Source organism: Danio rerio, chromosome 2, assembly GCF_052040795.2.
Source record: "Danio rerio strain M-AB ecotype USA chromosome 2, GRCz13ab, whole genome shotgun sequence".
In the NCBI taxonomy this organism is placed as follows: domain Eukaryota; kingdom Metazoa; phylum Chordata; class Actinopteri; order Cypriniformes; family Danionidae; genus Danio; species Danio rerio.
In genome coordinates this window covers 24,332,254-24,357,548 of record NC_141022.1, presented here as the reverse complement: position 1 = coordinate 24,357,548, position 25,295 = coordinate 24,332,254, and the positions used below count along the sequence as shown (strand labels likewise).

Genomic DNA, 25,295 nt, shown 5'->3' with positions numbered 1-25,295 from the left:
TGTGTTATTGCCAGACCAGCACAGACAGAACGCAGAAGTTTAAATACCTGATTTCCACATATTTAGCAGCACAGCTGTTTATGTTATAATATAAAATCAACACAACACTGCTAACTGAAGGATCATGTGACAATTAATACTGGTGTAATGATGCTGCAAATCCAAAAAAAAAAAAAGAAAAAAGAAAAAAATTACTTTAAGCTACATTCAAAGTTTCAAACTAAAAAAAAATAAGATCAAATAAAATAATAAATAATGTGATTAATAATGACATTAATTATGTCAGTTTTTTCAATTACTTTCACTAATGTGTTTGGAGTCACGTGACACCGCTCTGTTAAGGCTGAATTATACTTATTATATAATGATTTATACTTATTATTCTGCTGCCAAAGGCACGAGTACAGTCTATGTGTAACGATTAGTCGGTTTGGTAGTGGTGACGAAAGTGGGTGGCACAGGGAGCCACATTTTAGGCAATGAGTGTTTTAATTTCAGCTGTTCAGCATTGATGTTCAATAATATATACGATATATATTTTTTGAGTTACAATAAATAGAACCAAAATATATTGCGATAAACGATATTATTGTCATTTTGATACTATAATAGCATCATTATGCAAGTAGACTCTTTCAAAGAACACATAGTATTTTATTATTAAGAATATTTCGTTTAATTATAATAATTTTAACAGTTTAATAATCAGACAAACAAATAAATAATAATTAATAACAAATGTTAAAAAAGATGCCCAACGTGAAAAGAACTAGAAAAAAAGTAACAGATCTATTTTTTAGTTATCAGACACCCACATGAAAATAAACTGTAGTCAGTATCTCAAAATGGCGGGGGCCTTTTCAGTGAATGACAACTCATAGGAGGGCAGTTTTAACATTGAAGCACGAGAAAAAGTGACATAATTGATGCATCTTAGGACAACAGACCTAATGTTTACATTTTAAGCATTACCTGTCACCAGTGATAATGCAAATAGTCACAATAATGGTAATAATAAATATTATTATTCTGTCCCAACCAATTGTTGCTTCACCAAAAGTTTAACAGATCCAAGAACAGCAAAAATTTGGGTAACTTTACTGGCAATTGTTTAGTGTCTTACTTTTTTGTAAAACTACAACAAAGAGGGGGGAAATTATGTATATATTTACATTTACTTTACATTTTCAGTTCAACCAGCAGTAAAATGTACATAGTTTTCAAAGAAATCTCAACATGCATATGAGGAAAACCTATTAAATTAGACCATATGAACTGAATATTAGCTAAATTAGCATATTTTTTACACCACCAGCATAATTTGTAAGCAGTGGCGTAGCGCAAAATGCGGAGGCCCCCCCCGCATGGATTATTGGCTGGGTCCCCCCTGTCAGTTGCGGGGCGGAGGGAGGTGGAGGGCAGGCCGTACATGGAGTTTGAGATCCCTTGCTATAGTAATTTAAACTGTAGTGTTTGTTAACCATACTGACACTGACACCTCCAATAGAGATAGAGAGATAAAATGTTGCTAGAATTGCTTTTAACGTATGTTCTAACGTATGAGGTCATGTTTATGTGTTATACGATAAGTCGATATTGATTATTGTGACAAGCCTAACAGATAGTAGATAGTGTGTGTTTCCTTTTTTTATTAAGTAATGCACCCTACATTAAAAATCTATCACTTGTAATATGTGAGCATATTTACTGTACAAAACCTGTCAGTCAACTAGAAGGGCAAATAAATAAATAAATAAATACATTAATGGTTCATTAATCCATTAATTGTAATCGAATTAAAATGTTCAATTAATCAAGAATTTTATTTTAGGTGAAATCGCGCAGCCCTAAAAAATAAACATTTAAAAACAAAATAGTAAAACAAATAATGTAAGCAGAAAAAAGTTCTGCACATGTAGCTGGTGTAAGATCTCCTAAGAGGGAAAATGAACAGAAACTGTTTGTGTGTGTCGCTCCTGCATCTGTGTGTGTGTATGACAGGCACAGGCAAGTGTTGGACTGTGGGCAGGTGTTGGCTCATGGGGCTATCGCGTTCTGCTGGCTCCACACTACACACTGTTCCTGGATCACTTTCAGCATGTGTTTGTGTTGAGTGGGGGAGGTGTCCCAATAAAAGTGGGGATGGGGCTACAGCCATTCGACAACCAGAGGAGGAGGATTCCTGACAAGAGGAGACACCCTGAGATAGAGTCTGGTTAAACAGGTTCTGCTGCTCATCTTTCTCTCTCTCCTCCTAACAAACTCCATCTTGTTTCATCACAAACATTTCTGTTGTGGATCTTGACCTGATTATGAGGTGTGGTTAATCCAAAATCTTAATGAGAATGTTCACACTGTTATCAAATATACATTGTAAAAAATGCTGGGTTTCACACAATTGATTTGTGTTGCGACAACATAATAGACTTAGGTTAACATTTTAGTTTTTACACACAAGTGAATTGAACATAAAGCAATTAAGTTGTTCCCAAAAAATCCTCAAGAATTGTGTTATTTCAGCTCATTTTAAATAAGTAGTTTGAACAAACGTTCAAATCATTTTTTGAGTGTGGTATCCACCTTTTTCAACACCCAATGATCTTTGGAGAGAATTATGGGAGTAATTGCATTTAACTATGAACAGTATTGGTCAATAAAACTTATTTTATATATAACAGATATTTATTCTAATAATAATAATAATTAGCAAAAAGTATACATTGAGATGTCATTTGCTTCCGTTATCAATCATTGAACACAAGCTAACTTAACACTTTAGGCATTTTGTATTCAAAATATTCTGCCGATTTAGAAGAAAATGTCAAACTTAATGGACGCATTTTCGGCAATATCTCTTGAAATGTAAAAATGTAACATCTGATAATAAGTATATAAAAAGTAATCACATTTATCACAGGACTATTATGACTTTTGTAGAACACTGCCAGTCAGTTAAAAGTCCACAAATGCAGTCAAAAAAAATTAAAAATACAATAAAAAACCTGAGTATTTACAGTATTCTCTTGATCTATGTTTCTCATGACATGTGATTCCAAAAGGTTTCAAAGAGGGACCATGCACACCCCTGTATTTGTAGATGGCACACATTTTCTTGGACGCCACTTTTATGATGCACACTTTTGCTCGAATAGCAAAAAAAAGAGGTGTTTACATGCTTATTTCGATTTTAATCTGTGACAGCCACCTATAGTGATATAATTATCCTTGCTGCGAGTATTTAGATCAAAATATTGTGTTTACATGAGCTTAAGTGTAATAGCAATATTGCCAAAATTTCATTATAACCCCATTAAGACAGTACATGCATATTTATTTATTATTGGGCTTTACAATATTTCTATAAATAAATATCAAATTTGTCAAATTCGCTTCATTCGTGCATCAAATTCACTTCACAATAGCCGCGATTCATGTCATGGGCATGGCTTCTGTCTGCCTCATGACTCTAGCTTCGTTGCTCAATGGCTAACATGGATTTTATTAAGATAATTGTTGTGTTTATGTGCTTTAGGAAGGTTCAAAAACTGCATCGACTAGTTTATGGCATGCCTGAGTCTACGAGATCCTTTCAGAGGTGCACCCGGCTTTGTGAGTTCATCAATTCCTCCAGAATCTATACCTGGATGATGGAGACTTTCAGCGGTGCTTCCGAAAGAGCCAAGCCCAGTTTGATGAACAGTTGTTCGATGTTGGCCAGAGGATTTTTGCTTGGGACACCAACAATAGGCACTACGATCTGCTATAATCACACCCCTACAAGAGAATCCTCCTGATTAATTAACGCGAAACGAATGTCCACTGAAGTTTAGCTTTTCCAACTCAAGCGATTCACACAAATCGTGACTTAACATGTAAATGACTCCGCGTCTTGAGTGAACGCACCATTATAGACCTCTCTGTCATCAGCAAATCACTGTGTGCATAGTTAATGAGCATGCTGATTTCATCCTCAGCAATAAGGTCAACCCTGCCCTTACTCTCATCTTATGGCTCGTTTCCACTTACTGGTACATTACAGTACGGCAGGGGTCAATACGGGTCACCTTTATCAGGCTTGCGTTTCAATGGTACTCTTTTGGTGTGCGTGCTGTATGACAGAAAGTTTCAACCAACGTCATTTTCACTCGAGAAAGTATCTACAGTAAAGCTGTACAGGTCGCTTACATATCATATGAGAAGCACTTCTCACAAAACAGATGCTTTATACACATAAATACTTGTGTATAAATGTTCATTACTAACTACAAAAGTTGATTATAACAGCAGATCAATGACAGTGCGAAACAGCCTACTGTAGCGTCTGTAACTATATAAACTAAATAAATAAATAACATATATGAACACATACAGACCCTTACAGTCTCCGATATGTTACTAATTACAGAACAACTACAAACAGCATACATTTAGTCCTTATTTAGGTTCAAAAACAACACAAAATATAGCCCACAGTCAGAGCACTCCTCTCATCTGTGTCTTTAATCTTCAGCAGCACATGTAACCTTTGTTAAAGAATAATTCCGTCATTCCGAGTTCATAAAAGTCCAAAAAGTAATGATAAAAGTTAAACATTGCAGTTTGTTCACGTTTGCACGTTAGCTTCTCCTTTGTTTTTTCGCGCTTCACTCGCGCGTTTGTCAGTTTCTGACAGGATCGAGTTTCAAAAGCACATTAATAATCAAGCCCAAGTTATTATCATCAGCTAAAGTAGTTTGTTATCTTAAATATAGACGCGCGACGAGCACAAGAAAGAAAGCGAAACTGCTCGCACTTAAGACTGGCTCGTAAAAAACTATGGGGCACAGGGTAATATCTGCTCTTCTTTTTGGCTTTGTAGCTGTTCATCAAGACAACGACAAGGTTTGTTTGAGCCCGGATGCATGTATAATTACGCTGTAATCTTTCGGCTGTGTATTTAAAACATGGCGGTTCCTTAGTTTTGATTCTGACTTATTGCGTGAGCGAATGACGTTTCTCTGTAAACCAATAGCTGTGCGTCTAGCTTGGCCTTTTGGTACCCTTTCTCATGATTGGTACTCTTTAGAAAGAGTGTCGAAAAAGTGGTATGGTACAGTTCGGTTCGCCTTTTGACAATGGAAACGGGCCATTAAAGTAGTAGCCATGTGAAACCAAAATTTATGCTGTTTATTTCAACAGTGAACATTCTTTAGGCGAACAACTAATCTTTGTAAGTTAATGCAGTGGAAAAAAAAATCTGTTTTGGTAATCTTCAATAAAGATGATTTGTTTCCACATTTGAAGGGGCGGTCCTTCTTGGTTAATCTCAGTTTGATTGCTTCAGCCACAGTTTTTTTAATTATACCCCCTAACCGTTAGTTTGCTATGAGGGAATGATGTGCAAATAGAAAACCCTGCCTCCTTCTCAATATTCCATTTCAGCTGGAAATACACCAACATACTGAAATAAAAGCTTGGTTCACATGGACTTTATGAATTTTCTCTATTACTTACAGTAAAGGTTTGCTTCAGCAGGTTTGTGAATAGCTATTAAAATAAAACTCCAGGCTGAAAACTACTGCCTAGTTCTAAAATAATAAATATTCAAATCTCAAATATGAAAAGTAAGATGACTTTATAAGCCAAACTAAAATAGAAAATCCAGTTAAAACCAGTATCAGTGTTGTACAGCATACATCTGGTTTCTTACTGCTTCAAGGTTGTCAAAACTGAGAACTAGTTGGTAGACCAACTTGGACCAGCGTGATCACATTCAACTTCAGGCAGGCTTCTGTTGGATTTTCCAGCAGGTGAGGCAGCAGCGAGAGACCGAGACAAATCAAGAAATGTGCCTGAACCTCTGATTGGAATGGAGACAAGGGGTTAATGGGGAGGAGGAGGAGAGGAGCACATGAGGCCCTTGGCAAAGCAGCCCTCAGCTGTCACTCCAAACAGGTGGCCCTGATGTGACCTTTGCCTTCTACTGCAGTGCACACAGCGACCATTTTGTGTCAGGAGCTCCAGCTAAAGCCATGACATCACAGCGAGAGGATGAACTCTTGTGAGAAGTTGCAAAGTGTTTGATGCATGAGCCACTGGCTGTTATAAACTCCTAAGAAAGAGCCTAAAACAGTTGACGATAGAGATGCACAGGACAATTCAGGGTGATGCTAACAGTTGTCATATAGATAATGCTACGATTCTGTGCTATTTAAAAACAAAATCAATCAATAATTACTATTATCTCGTGTTATAACTTTGCTTTTTAGGTTGTTTATTTTAGTTATTTTTTTAGTGTTTAAAGTAACAAAATTAAGCATAAAATTAAGCATCGGTTTGTTTTTCTTTTTCTGTTATGCTTATTTTTTATTTAAGTAATAAATTGCATTGCAACAATAACCCTGGCACTTTTAATAGACCAAAAAATTTACAATTAAACGCAAGACCAAATCAATAATCATTTATAAATTAGCTAAATATTACATGCACTGTTAATTATTTTTGTTTATCAAACCCTAATTAACAGCAAAGGTCATTTAAAATGTAAAAACCAATGTAAATACACCTAAAAACTTACTGAATTTTTTTCAGGCCAAAGACCTTTAATTAGCACATCTCTGCTAATGACCAAAATACTCCAATCTTAGGCCAACATCCCTAACACAGGCTCTATTTAACCCTGTGATAGTGGTGTGTAAAAATCCATTGGCTATAGGAAACCGTAACATACAGCTGCCGTCTCGTGATGCTGCCGTATAGCAGGCTGAGCTCCCTGAACTACCACCCATTTCCAGCACTGTGCATTCCAGGCTATTTAAAACTCAAGCCAGTGCAGATTTACCCAAGCGTACACTTCTGGTCATTATTCCCTAGCCTCCCCCCCCCCCCCCCCACCACCAGCACCACCACGCAGATCTCCCTCCATCTCTCTCCAAACACATCTTTAAGAGTGACTCTTCTGCAGCAGAATGAATCGTTTGGTGAAGGATTTGAGGTTTGAGGCCTCACAGACAGCCACTGTCTTGGGCGCAGACAATACAGTGTATTCCCAGTGAGCTGAAGTAGGTCAGAAAGTGTATTTGGCAGTGTTACGCATGTTTACGCTCACTGTCTCCACTGCAGAACTCGCAGCCTCCCGCCTGCACGCATGCATGCCAGCTCCCTCTGCTCCCAAAGTCTGTTATATCCACCCCGGCCGGCCCTCAGTCCTTCCCCACCCACCTTCAACTGAGCTTTTTCAAAGTCCTTATCATCAGACACAGACTTTGTCTATTGAGCGCGCCCACTCTTGCGCCTCTGAGTGCGAATGCATGCATGCATGAGCTCGCATGCACACAGACTGCATTAAAATAAGTCACCGATGGGGCTTAATTATAAACTACACATGGGCTTTTCATTGCAAGAATGTAGGGAGTGAACGGCGAGCTTCTTAAACTCAAATGTGTCCATCTCCTCAGGGCGACCCTGATCAAAGTACAAGGCCACATCACCGGCCGCTGGTCACCACAGAAACCACAAACTCCTCAGCGTCCCGCCCCAAAGCCCCGCCCCTGCTGTGGTCTAATACGGCCAATCAGGTCGGAGTAGTCAGGTGACACTGCAAGGCTTATTTGAGCAAGTAACTGCTGGAAACAGCCGGAGGTTGTCTGTCAACCACATGGAGCTTGTCAAAAGTAGAGTGGAGAAAAGCAAACTGCTTTTCGTGAAAATAATCCACTGTGCTGTTCGCACACACAACAGCCATTGCAGAAATAAGTGAGACTTTGTGTTTGAGGTGCTAGTAGATGGAGAGACGTTTGGAAAGCGGGAGCACTGCAAAAATGGTGCCCTGTAGCATTAGCTTATATTTCAGACCAAAAATGGTTCATTGTTAAAAATGGTTATCAATAAATGGAAATTGCACACAGAGAATCTGCTAAAATGGGTTTGAAAGCATCTAAATGTTAGCAAAACCTTTAGAAAGTCATTTTTGTGTGTATATGTGTGTGTGTGTGTGTGTGTGTGTGTGTGTGTGTGTGTGTGTATGGTAATCCCTCTCCTGGCTTGGTCCCCCTCATAATCTTCTGTACTTTGCCTTGGTGAGCACACTGATCTGGGGCCAGAAACTGTCTGTCTGTGAAGTTCAGACTCAAAAATCAAGTTCAAAAATGAAATGATGACAATAATACTTTTGGCTACATGCTTTTGCAGCTATTTTGTCATTATGCTCACTGTACACTGCAATCAATGTTATACTTCCTCAATATTTTTGATTCATTTTACCATACAAGATGGAATCAACATGACATAATGCACAAAGCTTAAGTAATTTTACTTTAAACACTATAAAATAAAGTCAAGTTGACCATGATTGCTATTTGTACACTAATGACAGATATTTAATATAATTTATAACTTTAATAAATCCAAGTGAATATATCTTAATTTAAGATATCTGAAGATACATTTGTTAAGTTTATTAATAAGAGCAAAAAAAAAAAAGAGTGAAGAGTGACTTGATAGATATAGATATATATATATATATATATATATATATATATATATATATATATATATATATATATATATATATATATATATATATATGTCTCAAGTCACTCTTCACTCTTTTTTTTTTTTTCTAAACTCCTAATTGTATGTTTCATGCTGGCTGTGTAAAAGCAGATAACACAGACCTCTGTGCAGCTTGAAATGGCTGACCAAAGGTAAAACATGTATTTACTTTATTTGCTTTTTAGTCTCCTCTATCTAATGATTATCTCAATCATAGCTGTTTGACTGTGCTGTGGTGTACACAACACTGCTAGATGCCCAAATGAAGGAGAATGATTCTTAAATCAAGTGGCACAGTAGCTCACAAAATGAAATGTTTTAATTACACGGCAAACATGTAAACAGAATAAACAGCAAAGACAAGATGATGTGATTGGCTGGAAGGTACAGCGATAGATCTCTGATTGGCAAAACTTAGCTTTTTTTGGTTTACTCTTTAAACGCATTAAGATATAAACTAAAAAAAAGGACATCAGGGTAAACAACCAACATAAGTCATTAAACAATCAGGAAACATCTATTTGAAAAATACTAAGAGTGGAGCGAGGAAGGGCTCTTTGGAACAAAGGTTGTAAAAATCAAGGACGTTGCTTTTTTACAGAAAAATACCCCTGAAACCATCGCTGCTGAAATGATCAGGAGGGGCACTTTCATCATAGTGATCATCTGATTGGATAAACATCTTATAGTGCAGGATGATTTATAATTATAGTTGGATTGTTTTTCCACAAAAGAAAGACAATTTGCATACAAGTTAATTTGCTAGCTTCGATCTAATGAATTTGAATCATCAAATTCAACCCACAAAACTCACATTTTTATGTAATTATGGCATCTTCAAAGGTCCCATGAAGTGCTTTGACGTGCACTTTGGTTTGATGCATGACGTAATTTTAACTGAAAGACAGGGCGGGGCATTGAGTAGCCCCTCCCCCTTTAAAAAAACAGCCAATAGCACTTAAATTGTATCAGTTCTGGCAGTGAGAGTGGATGAGCTCAAGCACATACAGCAATAACATCTTGAAGGGGGCGGGACATGTCAGATACTAGAGAGTATTTGATTGGTGAGAAGATTTGATGAAAAACTGAGATGAAAAAATGAGATGAGTGCTAAAAATGTTGATATATTTTATGTGGAAGTGACAAACTGTAAGATTTAAAATGTTTTATCTTTTTAATTTGAATTTTGTCACTGTTTTGGAGCACACTAGTTTAAAGATACTTTTAAGACTGATACTAACAGCTAAAAAACTTTATTTTGATTTCACAAGAACTTTAAGACACACAATCTTATATAATTATATAAATGACTGATGTTCATTTTGCTTCTTCAAGTTCTGTCTCTGATTTTAGTATGCTGAAAGAACACATCCCATACTCTGTGATAAGCAGGTTAATATTTACTGGAACCCTGAGATGAACCGGGCTACAAAAGATCCAGGAGTGACCTTTGCCTCGTTTCCATGTTTTGTTTTCTCTGTCCTGTTCTGTCAGGAGTCCTCTCCTCCTCAAAGTTTTGGCAAACTGTAATAACTTCATTTAAATGAGAATAAAATCTCAAACAAATATGACCTAAAATACAACTGATTTGTTTTAAGGTTTGTATAATGTTGCAAAAATGACAAATAAGACTGCAATAGAGCATTTTATGTTTTACTTTTACTTTTTTTTGCTGTGATGCACGTATTTAGAGACCATTTAGTTTGCCCTGTTATGAAAGTGTGGAAACAATCTGCTTTTAACATCATTTTGCGTTTAAGTTCTAAACACTTAACATAGCTGGGATTCGGACAAGAGTTTTGCAAGCATGGATTATCAGACATTAGCTAGAGACAAGCACGTTTTCAGTGAACACATGGTGCTTTATTTTCTGAAAGCTGGAAGAGACGGGAGCGGCTGGGTTTCTCCTTCTGAAAGGACGCCATTTTTGCTTTATTGTCTACACTGCCTCAGGACATTTTGGGAGAGGCTGCTAGAAAAATGCCTGAAACACCTTAGACCTGTAGATCGATAACAGTCGACTATTAGCATCTTTCAGCTATAGAATGACTTTATAGCTAAGTCCTTTCAAACAGCTCCATATTAAAACAACAGCTAAAAGTACTAAGAAATTCCGAAAGCTCCACTGAACATGGCATTAGATACGGAAAGATCTTGTGATGATGCTCCATGAAGAGCTCAATAATGAGATAAAAGGGCTGGCGAATGAGTTATCTTCTTTAGATAGAAGAGATAGTCCACCAAAAATGAAAATGATTTCACTTTTTACTCATTGTCATGTTACTGCAAATCATAATTCTGTATATCCCGCCCACTATTTTAACTATGATAAGCTTCCAAATGACACATCAAATGAGTTCCTTGTGACTTCATAAGTGATGTAATCCAAAACCTCTGAAGTCATCAAACAGTTCTGTGTTAGAAACAGACAAATTCTAAGACAATAACCTATAACCAAATGATAATAGCTCTTTTCAGTGAGCTGTAATGGGATTTTGTTACTTATGAACTCAACCCAATAATAAGATCATTGCAATTTGTAAATAAATCACATTAACAGCTTTGGTAGCCAGTGTTTTGTCATTTATTAGATGGAGAAAATGTTATTGAAGTGACGTCAACAATCATTTTCTCAACATCATTATAGCTGTCATTTGATTAGTCATTCTGAAATGCTTCAGCAGAAAGTTTGTCATGAAAACAATTTGGGGATCTCACGTGATTGTGTGCATATCCACAAAACATCAGAGATCTGCCTTGATACGCAAAATAACACAACAGCATATGTTATCACATTTTTTGGTGTAATCATTTTTAATTAAGAAAAAGTAAGCTACAGTGTTTTTCCCCCAGTTACAGCAACCTTTGACAATTTGCATGAGTAAGAAGTAGGGCTGCATGATATAGGAAAATCTTATATTGCAATACGTTTCTTTTTTGCGATATATTCAGTTGAAGTCAGAATTATTAGCCCCCCTGAATTATTACCCCTGTTTATTTTTCTCCCAATTTCTGTTTAACAGAGAGAAGTTTTTTTCAACACATTTCTAAACATAACAGTTTTATTAACTTATTTCTAATAATGGATTTATTCTATCTTTGCCATGATGACAGTAAATAATATTTTACTAGATATTTTTCAAGACACTTCTATACAGCTTAAAGTGATATTTAAAGGCTTATCTAGCTTAATTAGGTTAACTAGGCAGGTTAGGGTAATTAGGCAAGTTATTGTATAACGATGGTTTGTTCTGTAGACTATAGAAAAAAAATTTTGCTTAAAGGGGCTGATAATTTTGTCCCTAAAATTGTGTATAAAAAATTAAAAACTGCTTTTATTATTGCCGAAATAAAAGAAATAAGACTTTTGAGAAGAAAAAATATTATCAGACATACTGTGAAAACAATCCTTGCTCTGTTGAACATCATTTGAAAAATATTTAAAAAAGAAGAAAAAAAATTTAAGTATAAATATAGTTTAAGTAAATATATATATATACACACCATTTCAATGTGGCGATGTCATTGGCCCATAAACATTCCTGCTTGATGTCAAACTATTTCATAACTGTAACAAGAGGTAATTCATATTTACCATAATATATTATTCAATGTTTGTTTCTTTTTAACGTGATTTTTGTCACTGTTTTGGAGCACACAAGCTTATAAATATCTTTAAGACTGATACTAACAGCTAAAAAAAACTTTATTTTGATTTTATGAGGACTTTAAGACACAAAAACTGATATAATTCAATTGACCTTATTCTAAAATGTGGAAATGTGCCTGTTTTTGCGATTGTTTTAGAACTTCTGATTCAGTCGCATATGGGAGAAATGACTAGGAATGATAAATGGCAGAAAACGGCCAAACAACTTGCTCTACAAACAAATGTTTGCATTACTATATAGACAAAGTAGAATAATACAATAAGAAAATATCAGTTTGCAACATCAAGCAGCGTAACGAGCAGTTTTTAAAGTCTAAAAATGAATGGAAGTGATGAGACCGAAAGTCTCGAGCCAAAAAGATTCAAATGGCTGCACCCACTCGTCGGTAGGGTTGTAACAATATACCGGTATGACGGTTTACCACGATTTGAACGTGCACGATTATCATACCATGAACAATTGCATATCAACGGTTTTAACCCTTAAAGACCGAGACAGCCGCCCGCGGCTAAAAATAAGTATTGCTCTTAAATGTTTAATAACTTTTGATCCGCTGATCAGATTCATACAATTCAAAGATTGGCATAAAGAAGAGAATCTCAGCTTTGCAGTGATGTATCACATAACATTCGCGGACTTTCAGAGGCTCCGGAATCAGTGCGGTTACGTCATCAACATTTGACAACGCTGATTTGACAAAGAAACGCTTGTCACTGTGTCTCCGGACAAATCAGACATGATACATTGATGCATTGTCCCTCCTCCATGCCCAGATTGGTTCAAACTCGCTATATCACAACCAATAAGCATAGGTTTCGCTTTTGTTTGTGGACCAAGCTTTTTGAACAACACGGAATGAGAGAAAGGCATACATTTATGCGCGGCTAAATAAAACGCAAAAAAAAAAGTTTTGCATGAAATAATTCTCATACTAAGTACTTTTGCATGCACAGCAGCACAGAAACATGACAAAACAGTGACACAGCAAAGACGAACTGCTGCTCTTGCTGTTTTCAAAAGACGCAAATGAAGATGCAGCTGTTTGTCTGCATTGCATACAACCAGATCCAAATCCATGCTGGCACATAGAACCTAAGGATGTTCCATATTGAATCTAGTTTCGTTATGTAACTATTTATAGTATAGTAAATATTTATATCTATTTTTTACTGAGGATTTGCACCATGTTTATTTGGACTTTATTTGGACTTTGACACATTATTTATTATTTTCTTATTTTTATTTGTTCATTGTAAGTGGTGTTGTTTATAGTAACTAAAAATATATTATTTGGAAAAAGTCAAATTTGCTTCACTGTTCTATTATTTTGTAACATTTGTAACATACCGTATACCGCGAAACCGTCAAACCGTGGTATTGTTTTAGACGATTATCATACCGTGAAAAATTCATACCGTTACAACCCTACTCGTCGGCAAAGAATAAGGTGAATAAATATGTTAAAAGAGCTGCAATAACATCATTTATCAACATGTGGATATTTTTGTATTCTCTGCTACAGAAATAAAAAGATGTAAATCATGAAATAGGACCATCGCTATTGTTTACACCCCTTAAAATGGTCTATATTGCAATATTTCACCAAATGACTTGAATAACTCGATTTGGAAATAATAAATACTTATACATTCTTTGGGATGATTTTATAGAGTGCATATGCAGAACATATAATTAACAAATTACCAGCATAGATTAATAAAGTAGAGCGACTATATAAATAAACCCTGTTCAGTTACAGAAATAAAAACAAACTAACAATAAATTTGTATAGTCTTTATTGTACAAATTATTAAATAACATTAATCTTTGTTAAAGCTACATTAATGTAATAATGTAATAAGCACAAATGCTTTAAACTAACTTTAAATTCTTACTGATAATATGCAACTGATAAACTTTCCATTTAAGGTTAAACTGAAATGACACTATATTGCAGATCCTGCAATGTGACTATTGTAGATTCACACATAGTGAAATTGATGCAGCAGTGCTAGTAAAAAGTGCTGAATTAAGTCCTTTTAAATGCAGTATTAGATGTCATTTTCTTCACAAATTATTATTTAGTTCAATTCAAGTTTGCAACTTTAAATAGAAACAGCGGTCACACTTTATTTTGATGGTCCGTTTGTTGAATACAAGTAACATTGCATCTACATTTCAACTAATTCTCATTAGATTACAAGTAGACTATTAGGTTGCAGTTAGGGTAGAGTTAGTGTAAGCTGATGTACTTGCAAAGTTTCTTATAGTCAGTTAAATGTCTGTTGAATGCCTGTATCAACAGATATTAAGCAGACAGTCTACTAATACTCAAATGGACTATTGAATTAAAGTGTTACCGAAACGGCTTTTGGGGTTTAGATCATTATAGAGAATTATACATTTTTATCTCTGTAATTTGTTTGTTCTACAAAATTTGATCAAAATTAGAAAGAAAATGAAAGGCTGACCGACTATAAATTTACAAAAACAAATCTGTGAAGCTGACAAAATATGTCTTGTGAAGTCGTTCTGTATATGGACGTGCTAATTGAAGCTCTTTGAAGAAAAGCACTGAGCTAACAGGCCGGCCACATCTGTTTCCCATTGCACATCGCTCTCAGAGACAGAGGAGGATCTGTCCTCATCCGGGACGTTTCTCTGTCAAGCTCTCCTGAAATCAACGCAACACTGAAAAACGATACTATGTACGACCTGCAGCGCACACCTAGATTTCCTAGTTAAATGACTCCTCAGAGTCATGCACCATCCCTCCCACATTGCTTTTTTCCCCATCTCACGAATTACTGCAATCAACTGGAACTGAAACAAAGTCACAGCTTTGTTATGAGATTTCATAAATTTCTGCATGACGTAACAGCGCTCGCTGTGTCAATACTAGATTAGCTTTTGTTTTGTGACAACCTACACTACAGTCAAACCTTTGGAAACAGTACAGTAACAGATTTGGTAAAGAAATTTTTATTTACTACTATTTACGCTCCTTCAAGTGGTTTCTTTAGTATCTTTATTCAGTAAACACAAAAACAGATATTGTGAAGTAGGCTGAAAACCAGTACCATTGACTTCCATAGTAGGACAAACAAATACTATGGAAGTTAATGGTTACTAGTTTTCAGCCTACTTCAAAATATCTTCTTTTGTGTTTAACACAAAGAAATGTTTAGGTCTAAAACAACTGAATGGAGAGAAAATGAAGACAGAATTTACAATTTATGGTGAACTTAATGAAGTTTATTTATAAACTTCACTCAATATCAACACACGTTTAGATTCCCATTGTTGCACATTTCTGCTGTGTGATTGGCTCTTAGATCAATATAAAGTAAAAAGGTTCAGAGCTTATCATTGTTATAAACATAAATTTTCGATATAATATAATTAATCGGCCCAGTCCAATTCAAAACTAAATTTATTTTTGTGATACAAAGCTAAATGTATTATCATTACTTCAATGTCACATGATCCTTCAGAAATCATTAGAATATGCTGATTTGCTGTTATATGAACCCTTTTCACAAGCCTGTAATGTGGCGTTTAACTGTCATCATAATCTTGAGTGTTTTTAATATTTAGATTTTTTTGTAGATTTCTATGTATTTACATATGTATTATGCCATCTTTGTATCAAATTACAAAAATTAATTACCACTTATGCGAGGTCTTTCTATTGCAGCATATGTGGGGCAGGACAGTAAATTTAATGTTATTCTCTCTTCTGCCTGCAGTTATCAGCCTCTCACTATTTTTTTTCCTTTTTCTGAAAGTCTTGATAACAACATTGTGGGGTTTTTCTTTTATTATTTCAGCAAATTGGATTGTAAAGTAATTATTTTTTTGTTCTCTCCCATTTACTGCGCTCTAAGTTTACCAAACTATGACAACTTCCGCTACTAAGAACCTCGGACATGTGAAAAGATTCTGATCAGCTATAATTGTTACAAAATCACTAATTAATTATAAGTGCTTAATACATTTTATCTTGCTTCATAGTAGGCATAGGCCGGTATAAGTTTGTGATGGTATATTACCTTGGATACAAATATTACGGTTTCACGGTATCACGGTCTGGGTAAAAAAACTACTTTTCTCCCTAAATTTTAACACAATATATTTAATTTTAGCTTACAACAATAATAATATTTTGGAACAGTAAACATCTCAGGCTAAATAATTAAATGTGCCTAATACCAAACAGTATAGTGGAAAATTTTAGCGGTTTTAAAGGGGTGGTCCAGAATGTTATTTTTAAGGCTTGGTTGTGTTAATAAGATGCAAAGCAATGTGTGCTCATGTTTAACTTGAAGGAAATCGTGTTATTTTTTCATAAATCTCACTTTGATTATACACAGCTACTCAGCTAACATGAAAACGACTGTCATATTTCCTAGTTCCTCTAAAAGGCCCACCCTCAAGTGACTCTGATTGGTCATCATCATAATATGCTGTGATATGCCGATCGGCTTCACGTCACGCCCTGACAAGCACGCGCGTTTTGTGTAAACAGTCAGTCAGTCAGTCAGTCAACACGTGTCTGTAACGAGTGAAAATGGGATGCGGCTCCTTTAACTGTTTCTGTGCCTTTTAGTGTGTTTATGCGTGTATACGATGAAGTATTTGTAACACGAGAAGCGCATGTGCGCGGGAGAGATTTTTATTGTTCTTTTTCTCTCATGCTCGGATTAAGTTATTTTCTGTGGTGACAGAATAAAGCACAAGATGTGAGATGAGACCTTTGTGAGCCTGGATTGATTTGTTTTTGATGTTACACTCCAGTTGGGAAATCATTGCTGTATTTTTTTTAAATCAATGCGTTACAGGACGTCTTTCATGCATATGCGGAATATGCCTGTGTAAGTAACATGAATCGTTCACATATCTTTTGCGACTTTATTGTCCGAGTTGTAAAACGCATAGCATAGCTGCCTATAGAGAGAAACTCTGCCGTCTCACACAGAGAGACGCAGGTGCTGGCCAAGAGTGCGTGTATGTGTATGTGTGTGTGTGCGTTTACAGCCGTTTGATAAATATGGATTTGTAACGTTAGCTAAGTCGTTAGCGGTTACCATAATTTCCCGTTGTTTACATCTTTGCTACAACACACCGTTAAAGTTAGACACTGTACATGTCATGATCAATTTTAACAAATAAAAACACTTACAGGTCATGACTCAGAGTTCACAGCGTCTCCTTGCTCCATCTTTGAGGAGATTTTAACTGAATCCAGCACTGAACTGGGAGAGATTCTGGAAGCTGTGTTTTGTCAAATCATGCTTGCTATGTATTTTATAGTTCTCTGGAACATAATTAATATTGAACTGTAAGCACTTCTGTGTTTGGGTCGTGTCATTTGGAAGCCCAACAACAGAAACAGAACAGCTCTGTGGAAACAGCAGGATGGCATTTCTCTCTCTGCAGTAACGTTACAGCGCCTCTGGCCACGGCCTTTACCTGCGCAGTGTGGGATGCGCAATAACGAACTTTTGTGATCTCACAGGGGGCGGAAGTATTTTTTGTAGTCCCCAAAATTCGTTAATTGTAGGCGTTGCTAAGCTAACTCTGTACAAATCAAGGTCTCCCTTTGCATTAAACTTTGAATATTTTACATTCAGAGATGCTGTTTATGTTCACACAGCTACATTACACATCAACTGAAGTTTAAAATATAATATCGTAGTGGACCACCCCTTTAAAACCTTGACTTTTCCAAACCACGCTAACCCTTGAAACTGGTTATTGTCCCATGCCTATTTCGTAGTATCATGGACTCTATGCTACATTTTACTTCTAGGATTCTTTGATAAAAAAGTAAGTTCAAAATAATCGCTTTTATTTGCAATCTTTTTCTTTTTACAATATAAATACATTTATAGGTAATAAGTCAACTTTTCTATCAAGGTTAAAATGAGACTTTTAACAACCCTGGCTACACGTGAATCAGATGATTTAGCCATGGGCGTATTTTCATATCTCACAAATGTTTGCTCAGTGCTTGAACACGAAGCAGGGAAAACCTAAAGTATGCTAGTACAAGACGAACTGGTTCCACAAAGCGGCTCGACCTGCCATCTTCTCATTTTTGACTCCCGCCTTTACTGCTAAAAGAGCAACAAGAGCAATTCTTCAGCATCTCCAGCTCCCTGCACGGTGTAGCTCCCTTTCTAGAAGCTATCAGAAATTCACAGAGTGTGGGCAACTGCCAGCTGACAAAAGTGTTTAGTCAGCAACTGAGGCAGGGTGGGAGACGAGGGGCGGGGGAGGCAAAGGAGGAGGCCTGTGAAGCCATGTGTGATTCGTCCTCTTTTCTGCTCGCAGACAAACGCAAAAAAAAGTGAAAGCGAAGCTCACAATCACTCAAAAAGGAGTGTTAGCAGGATGAGCTATTTAGGATTGTGGTAAAACCTCAGTTTGACTCTTACCACCTGTTTGATTGACTATCATAAGACTTCATTTGAAGGTTTAGTGTAAGGAGACTGTAGCTATTGTTTCTATCTTTTTCTAACTTCCTTCATCCACACAGTCTGCCCTGTTTCCTGTCATCCATATCCCACTCACATCAAAACATTTTCATGAAGACTCCGTTTCACTTTTAGTTTTATGTTTATCATGCTTTAAAAATACAGTAAAATATCCAACTTATTTAAATAAATAAATATAATATAAATCTGATAATTGTGCATTCTCTGACATTTTGGTTTACAATAATTGTCATAAATAATAAATATGTTTTACTTATTTTCTGCAGTTTTTTGAAAATATCCTGAAAATTTTTTTTTATCCACTCAATTGGATCTAAAGATTACCTGACAAAGGTTTTGTCATCAATATCAGTTGTAAAAGCAACAAACTATAACTTGACTTCTGGTTGATCATTTGGAAAAGTGGCAGAAGGTAGATTTTTCTAATGAATCATCTGTTGAACTACATCCCAATCATCACAAATACAGCAGAAGACCTATTGGAACCCACATGGACATAAGATTCTCACAGAAATCAGTCAAGTTTGCTGAAGGAAAAATCATGGTTTGGGGTTACATTCAGTTTGGGGGTGCTCCTTTTCATACTTCAGCCTCCATATCAAAGTTCCTGAAAGCAAATAAGGTCAAGGTGCTCTAGAATTGGCCAGTCCAGTCACCAATTATGAAAATTATTGAGCATGTCTGGGGTAAGATGAAGGAGGAGGCATTGAAGATGAATCCAAAGAATCTTGATGAACTCTGGGGGTCCTGCAGGAACGCTTTCTTTGCCATCCCAGATGACTTCATTAATAAGTTTTTTTGAGTCATTGCAGAGATGTATGAATGCAGTCCTCCAAGCTCATGGGAGTCATACACAATATTAATTCTTTTTCCACTGCACCATGACTTTATATTCTGTACTTTACATTATTTCTGTTAAGTGACAAGACTTTTGTCGAAGCAAAGTCAGACCTTACTGTCCTAATTAAATGATCATTTTTTATTTTGGTAAAATAAGTGTAATCTAGAGGAGCTTGCCGTTCATATAAGCCACTTCTGAACTACAAGTCAATTTGTTATTAGTTGTTCCTAAAACTTGGAAAGGCGACAAGAATTTTGTCAGGTAGTGTACATGTTTGGAATGACAAAAGGGTGAAAAAATAATGACTCATTTTTGGTGGAACTATCCCTTCAAACAAAACATTCAACAGCCATTTTAAAAAGGTTTAAATTCCAAACCAAATCTGCAAATATAGTTAGCATCCATTTTGCAAATGAACTTTCTTAAGCTCCACAGGTATAGCGTCTTACAGCAACACTCCAGGACCAAACCAGGCTTCCCAATTCATAGCAGGGAGAGGGAACATAATCTTATCTAAAATAGAAAGGTTAAAAATAGCTCCAAAGCGAAACAGGATGCCCATCTCTACCCCTGGATGAGTGAACAGAACACCCATCACTAGGGGCGAACGCCTCGATGAAGTGACCATCTAGTTTCCCCATCCATTTAGCAACCAATCCTTTTGTAAACAATCACAGTTGGGCACGTTTGTCAAAGGAAGTTGACTAGGGAACCCCCAAGTGTTGATTTTAACGAATGTATAATAAATCGAGATCAACCACCTATTAACGCATTTTAAAAGCCGCATCCCAGTATTCAAACAGACCAAAACCAAAGCTTAATCATCCACTTGATCAGTCTGTCTGTTGAGGTTCTTCATGTAATTCAGAGTGTTTTGGACACAAACTGGAGAATAAGCTGATGGCCCTTTCTATCACTATCAGCACGACAGCTCTGATGCTCACAATAGGTTTTCTCTATTCAACTCTGGCGACTCCCTGCTGAGGACAGAGGAGATTACAGCCCAGACCACTGCTTGACTGTTCACCAGAACATGTCTTTGAATTTTCAATGGTCTTCTTGCTTTACGCGTCTGAACAAACAGATCTCCACCCCACATCAGCCTCCATTGTGAGAGCAGCTATTAGGAAAATAATGAGAAAAGAAGGATTTGTTTTTAACCGTACCACTCTACGTGAGTGGGTGATGATTACAAAGAAATCTTTGAAATATGTTTATTCATTAATTTTAATGACAGAAAAATGTTAAATCTGTTCATTTAAACACAAAGTCATAATAAATCAAAGTGGTAAAATGTTTCCCTAAGGTGATGAAGCAACATGCTTCCCATCCCATATCGGTTCAGAGTACATTTACAATGGTTTAATCTTTTAAGATCACATTGCAACTGCACCAAGCAATAGTTATCTATCTTTGATTAGCTTAAGGTGGGTTTATAAACCAACCACTTATTAAAAGTGGCCCAAAAGGAAATTTTCACTGAATAGTGCTTTATAGTTTGTTTATTTTCCACTATATGCAGTTGCAATCAGAATTATTAAACCCCCTTTGAATTTATTTTTCTTTTTAAATATTTCCCAAATGATGGTTAACAGAGCAAGGACATTTGCACTGTATGTCTGATAATATTTTTTCTTCTGGATAAAGTCTTATTTGTTTTATTTCAGCTAGAATTAAAATAGTTAACTTTTAAAAAACATTTTAAGGTCAAAATTATTAGCCCCTTTAAGCCATATTTTTTTCAATAGTCTACAGAACAAACTACTATGTTTAGAAATGTGTTGAAAAAATCTTCTCGCCGTTAAGCAGAAATTGGGTAAAAAAATAAACAGAGGGCTAATAATTCAGGGGGGTTATAATTCTGATTGAAACTGTAAAATATTCTGTAAAAACCACAGTACTGCAAATCTTGAAGCGTCTACAAAAAATTAATATAATAAGCAATGCCTTGTTTAACTGTCCACTAAAGTTTTTTCATAGTCAAAAAAATGTTCTTAAGAATATTTAAAAGTCCTTCATACGTAAACTGGGGAAAAATCCTGGTTGCCTCACATTTTTAAGCTGAATCAACTAACCTTATGAGTCCATTGAACTTATATTACGATAAACTGACTTAAAAACTGCTTGCATAACTTATAAAATTAAGTTAGAACATGATTAACTTAGTTCATTAAGTTACAATGAACTAAAAACATATGTCGTCATGACTAATTGTTAATATGTTTTTACAGTGTAGAGAAATGGTTCTTTTGAAATGTTTTTACAGAGCAGTTCTTAGTTTCCCTAATGTGGTATTTAAAACCTTTATATTAAAAACATAAACCCTCTAGATCAGTGGTTCTCAAACTGTGCTACGTGTACCACTAGTGGTACGCAAGCTTCCTTCAAGTGATACGTGGAGCAATCGCTAAATAATTACGCACTTTTACCCCTTTGATGCATACGATAACCCTGGTCAGTAAATCAGTAAATTGATTCTAATAGGCTAAACCTTTTATTTTATTTTCAATTTTCTAATGTTTGTTTTGTATTTATCACTTAAAGCTAATTTCCTCTCCATATTTGTAATGGTTGTCGGGGACATATCCTGTATTTTTATATCCCTATGTTAACAGGTATAGCTTTAATCACTTGCTTTTCTGACACACCATTGCACAGTAAGCGGATCTAAATTTTGATTTAAGTATGTAAATAAAATGCATATATTTAAAATACAAGTTAATGTTTAGATTTCAAAGATACATGTTGCATGTATATATATGAATTATTGTCTATTTAAAAATGTATCAAAAAGATTATACAGGAATATGACGACATATAGCATATTTACAAGGTCCAAGGAACGTTTCCAAGTTTTAATAAGTAGGCTACTATATGATAATACTAATTTACATTTAAGTTCAGCAGTTTTCTTTTTACTTTTTAAGAACAGTGCCATTTTTAATTAACTTTTAAAAGCACATTTTAATATAATGTTGGCGTTTAATTTATTTTTTTTACCAGTAAGCACAGTGCAGTGTTCATGTTCAAACTATTTAAAATGTTTAAAGTGCCTGAAAATAATAAAGACAGTTGTTTTCTGAGGTGGTACTTGGTGAAAAAAGTTTGAGAACCACTGCTCTAGATTATGCATTTTTCACATTTACAATACCATTATTAAATCATTTTATGCAGAAGATACTGTTTATTGAATTATTTGCTACAAATATAATTTATTCCTTATTATATACAGCCCATGGTCTCTCTGGACCCCCTGGAGTCCTTTAGGGACCCCAGGCTGACAACCCTTGTTATAAATTCTATACCACAGTTTATATACTCTAAATCACCATAAACAATAACATATCATTGATATTACAAGGTGACAATGTAAAGCTACACCCAGAAATAATTTATAAATAAGTTTTAAAAATACTTTTATGGCTACTAATGACATGTAACAGAGTACTAAAAGTTTCATAGTGCCCCAAAATGTACAATTTACTACTTTGAAACACTAATATACAACCTAAGGATAGATAAGTAACAAACTTATAATGTCATCAAATCTGCCTCAGCTGTTGCACCCATAAATGCACCGTGCAAAACAACCATGATGCAGATTAAAAGTCAACAAACTGAGAGGACGTAGCGAGTAAAAGATGCTGCCGCTGCAGGCCTCCTGGAGCCCAGTGTTGAATTTGGTAGAGGAATGTGAACTGCTCATCCGGATCTCTGCACATTCAGACTCTCCAAAGAGACGCGAGGACGAACAGAGGATGATGGGAGGAGGAGCGCACGAGCACAGCCTCTACCGAAACACCCGCACCAAAAACCATGCATCCGACTAATTACACATCCCTCATTCAGATTGTTAACGCTCTTTCGTCGATGTGGACGCTTGGTTCAAATATAAAACACGACTTTTCTTGTAGCGCCGACTTTATTCATCTAATGCAGCAAACCCAACCCAAAGAGTCACGACGACAGCGAACTTCCTCCTTTAAAACTTCTGACATTCCCAAACACCAAGTTTGCAAAGTGTGACACACGAAAAGATGCTGCTCTGTGAACAATTAATACTTGTGTTTGGTGACAAAAAAAGTCGAAAGAGCAAATGAAACGTAAATACAACATGTCCCGACAAGGTCAAAATATAAAGGGAAGCGTGTCCAACCCCCACGCGTTAGCCTCGATCAAAGTTCAGATGTGGATGCTTCGCTTCACTGTAAAACACTCGCTTTCGAACTTTTATACGAGCTAAACTTTATTTCGTCAAATGAGAGATAAAGCCACACTAGTGACATTGGGTTTGTGGTGGAATAAAGTGGTTAATTTGACTCAGGTATGCCTGTTGAATACATGTGCGCTGTGAATTCCTGTAGTCAGGCGTTCAACCTTTGGATGCGAGAACGAAACGAGGAAGCACAAACCCCGTGCGAGGAAGAAAAAAAAAAGATCGGACATCATCTCAACATCTTCGGCCTTCCAAGTTTAAAAACTTCCAACAAAGTGTGCATCCAGCAAAGTTTAGAAGATGGAGAGCGTAAACATCAACAACAAGTAGAAAAGAGCTCAGTACTTACGCATGACTTTGTCGGGGTTGGGCTGGCTGCGCGGAGACATGGTGATGGTGAAAAGAGTGATGATGGACTTCGAAAAAAAAACTGCAAACTTGTTCCGGAGAGCGATCAAAATGGCGTATTTGAGGATGTGCAAAGTTCGCCAACTGAAAACTTCGCATCGCCCGCGGTGTTAGCTCCCTAAAGGAATGATGACCATCGAAACTTCCGACGAATGAGGGTCAGAAAAGTGACTTTTTCCTCAAAGTGTGTTCCTGAGCGCTGCTCAGTGAACGTGATAAGTAGACGCATCACGTGTTGCTGTAGTCTCCAAGGGGACGTGTGTTACTGAGGCTGCCACTGGAGTTCAGCTGTGAGCATCTCTACGGGAGGGGCGGAAACTTCACTCCTCCAGCCTCATCCGATTGATCATTCACGATAGATAGATAGATAGATAGATAGATAGATAGATAGATAGATAGATAGATAGATAGATAGATAGATAGATAGATAGATAGATAGATAGATAGATAGATAGATAGATAGATAGATAGATAGATAGATAGATAGATAGATAGGATTGTGCTTAATACACGCATATTTTATTATATTTCTATGTCTAAATGTATTATGTAAATTGATTATAATTAATAATAGAAACCAATTAAATGGTAAAACAGTTAAAGTGACGGAACGGAACCCCAGTATCAATATATAATCAGACTATAGATGATGCAACACACCTCGCGCTTTGGCGCCTTCTTGCTATCACAAGACACACACCTGTTGCTCGTCATACTGTAATGGATCATTCGTCATCATGCCAGACAGTAGCCTATACTATGGAGGGGAATGTAATAGTCTCAGAGACCAAATGATGAATTAACTGCTGAGACTATTGTTTAAAAACTCGTGCTTTCCTATTTGAAAGCTGCAATGTAACAAATGGATCTTTATAACTACACTCTAAAAACGTTAAGTTATTTATTTAACCCAGTGGTTGAGTTAAACATATTTGGTGCTTTGTTGGGTTATTTTTAACCTTTATTAGGTTTTTTTAATAACTCAACTAGTTGAGTTAAATATTTGTTGCTTTGTTGGGTTATTTTTAACCTTTATTTACCTTTATTTAACTTTTGTTTTATTTAATAACTCAACCAGTTGGGTAAAAATTTTGAATTTCAACAGTCAATTGATTTAACTGACACAA

The 25,295-nt window shown here is 36.0% G+C and overlaps 1 protein-coding gene across 2 annotated transcripts in view; it reads right to left on the bottom strand.

Annotated features, from left to right (window-relative positions):
* rreb1b (ras responsive element binding protein 1b) overlaps positions 1 to 24,435 on the bottom strand; it is a 63,229-nt gene extending 38,794 nt beyond the window's left edge. For both annotated transcript variants that reach the window (XM_087240740.1, XM_087240741.1), the window contains exon 1: positions 24,110 to 24,435. The gene's annotated coding sequence lies outside the window, so the exon portion shown is untranslated. The remainder of the gene's footprint in view (positions 1 to 24,109) is intronic.
* Positions 24,436 to 25,295: the final 860 nt, after the last annotated feature.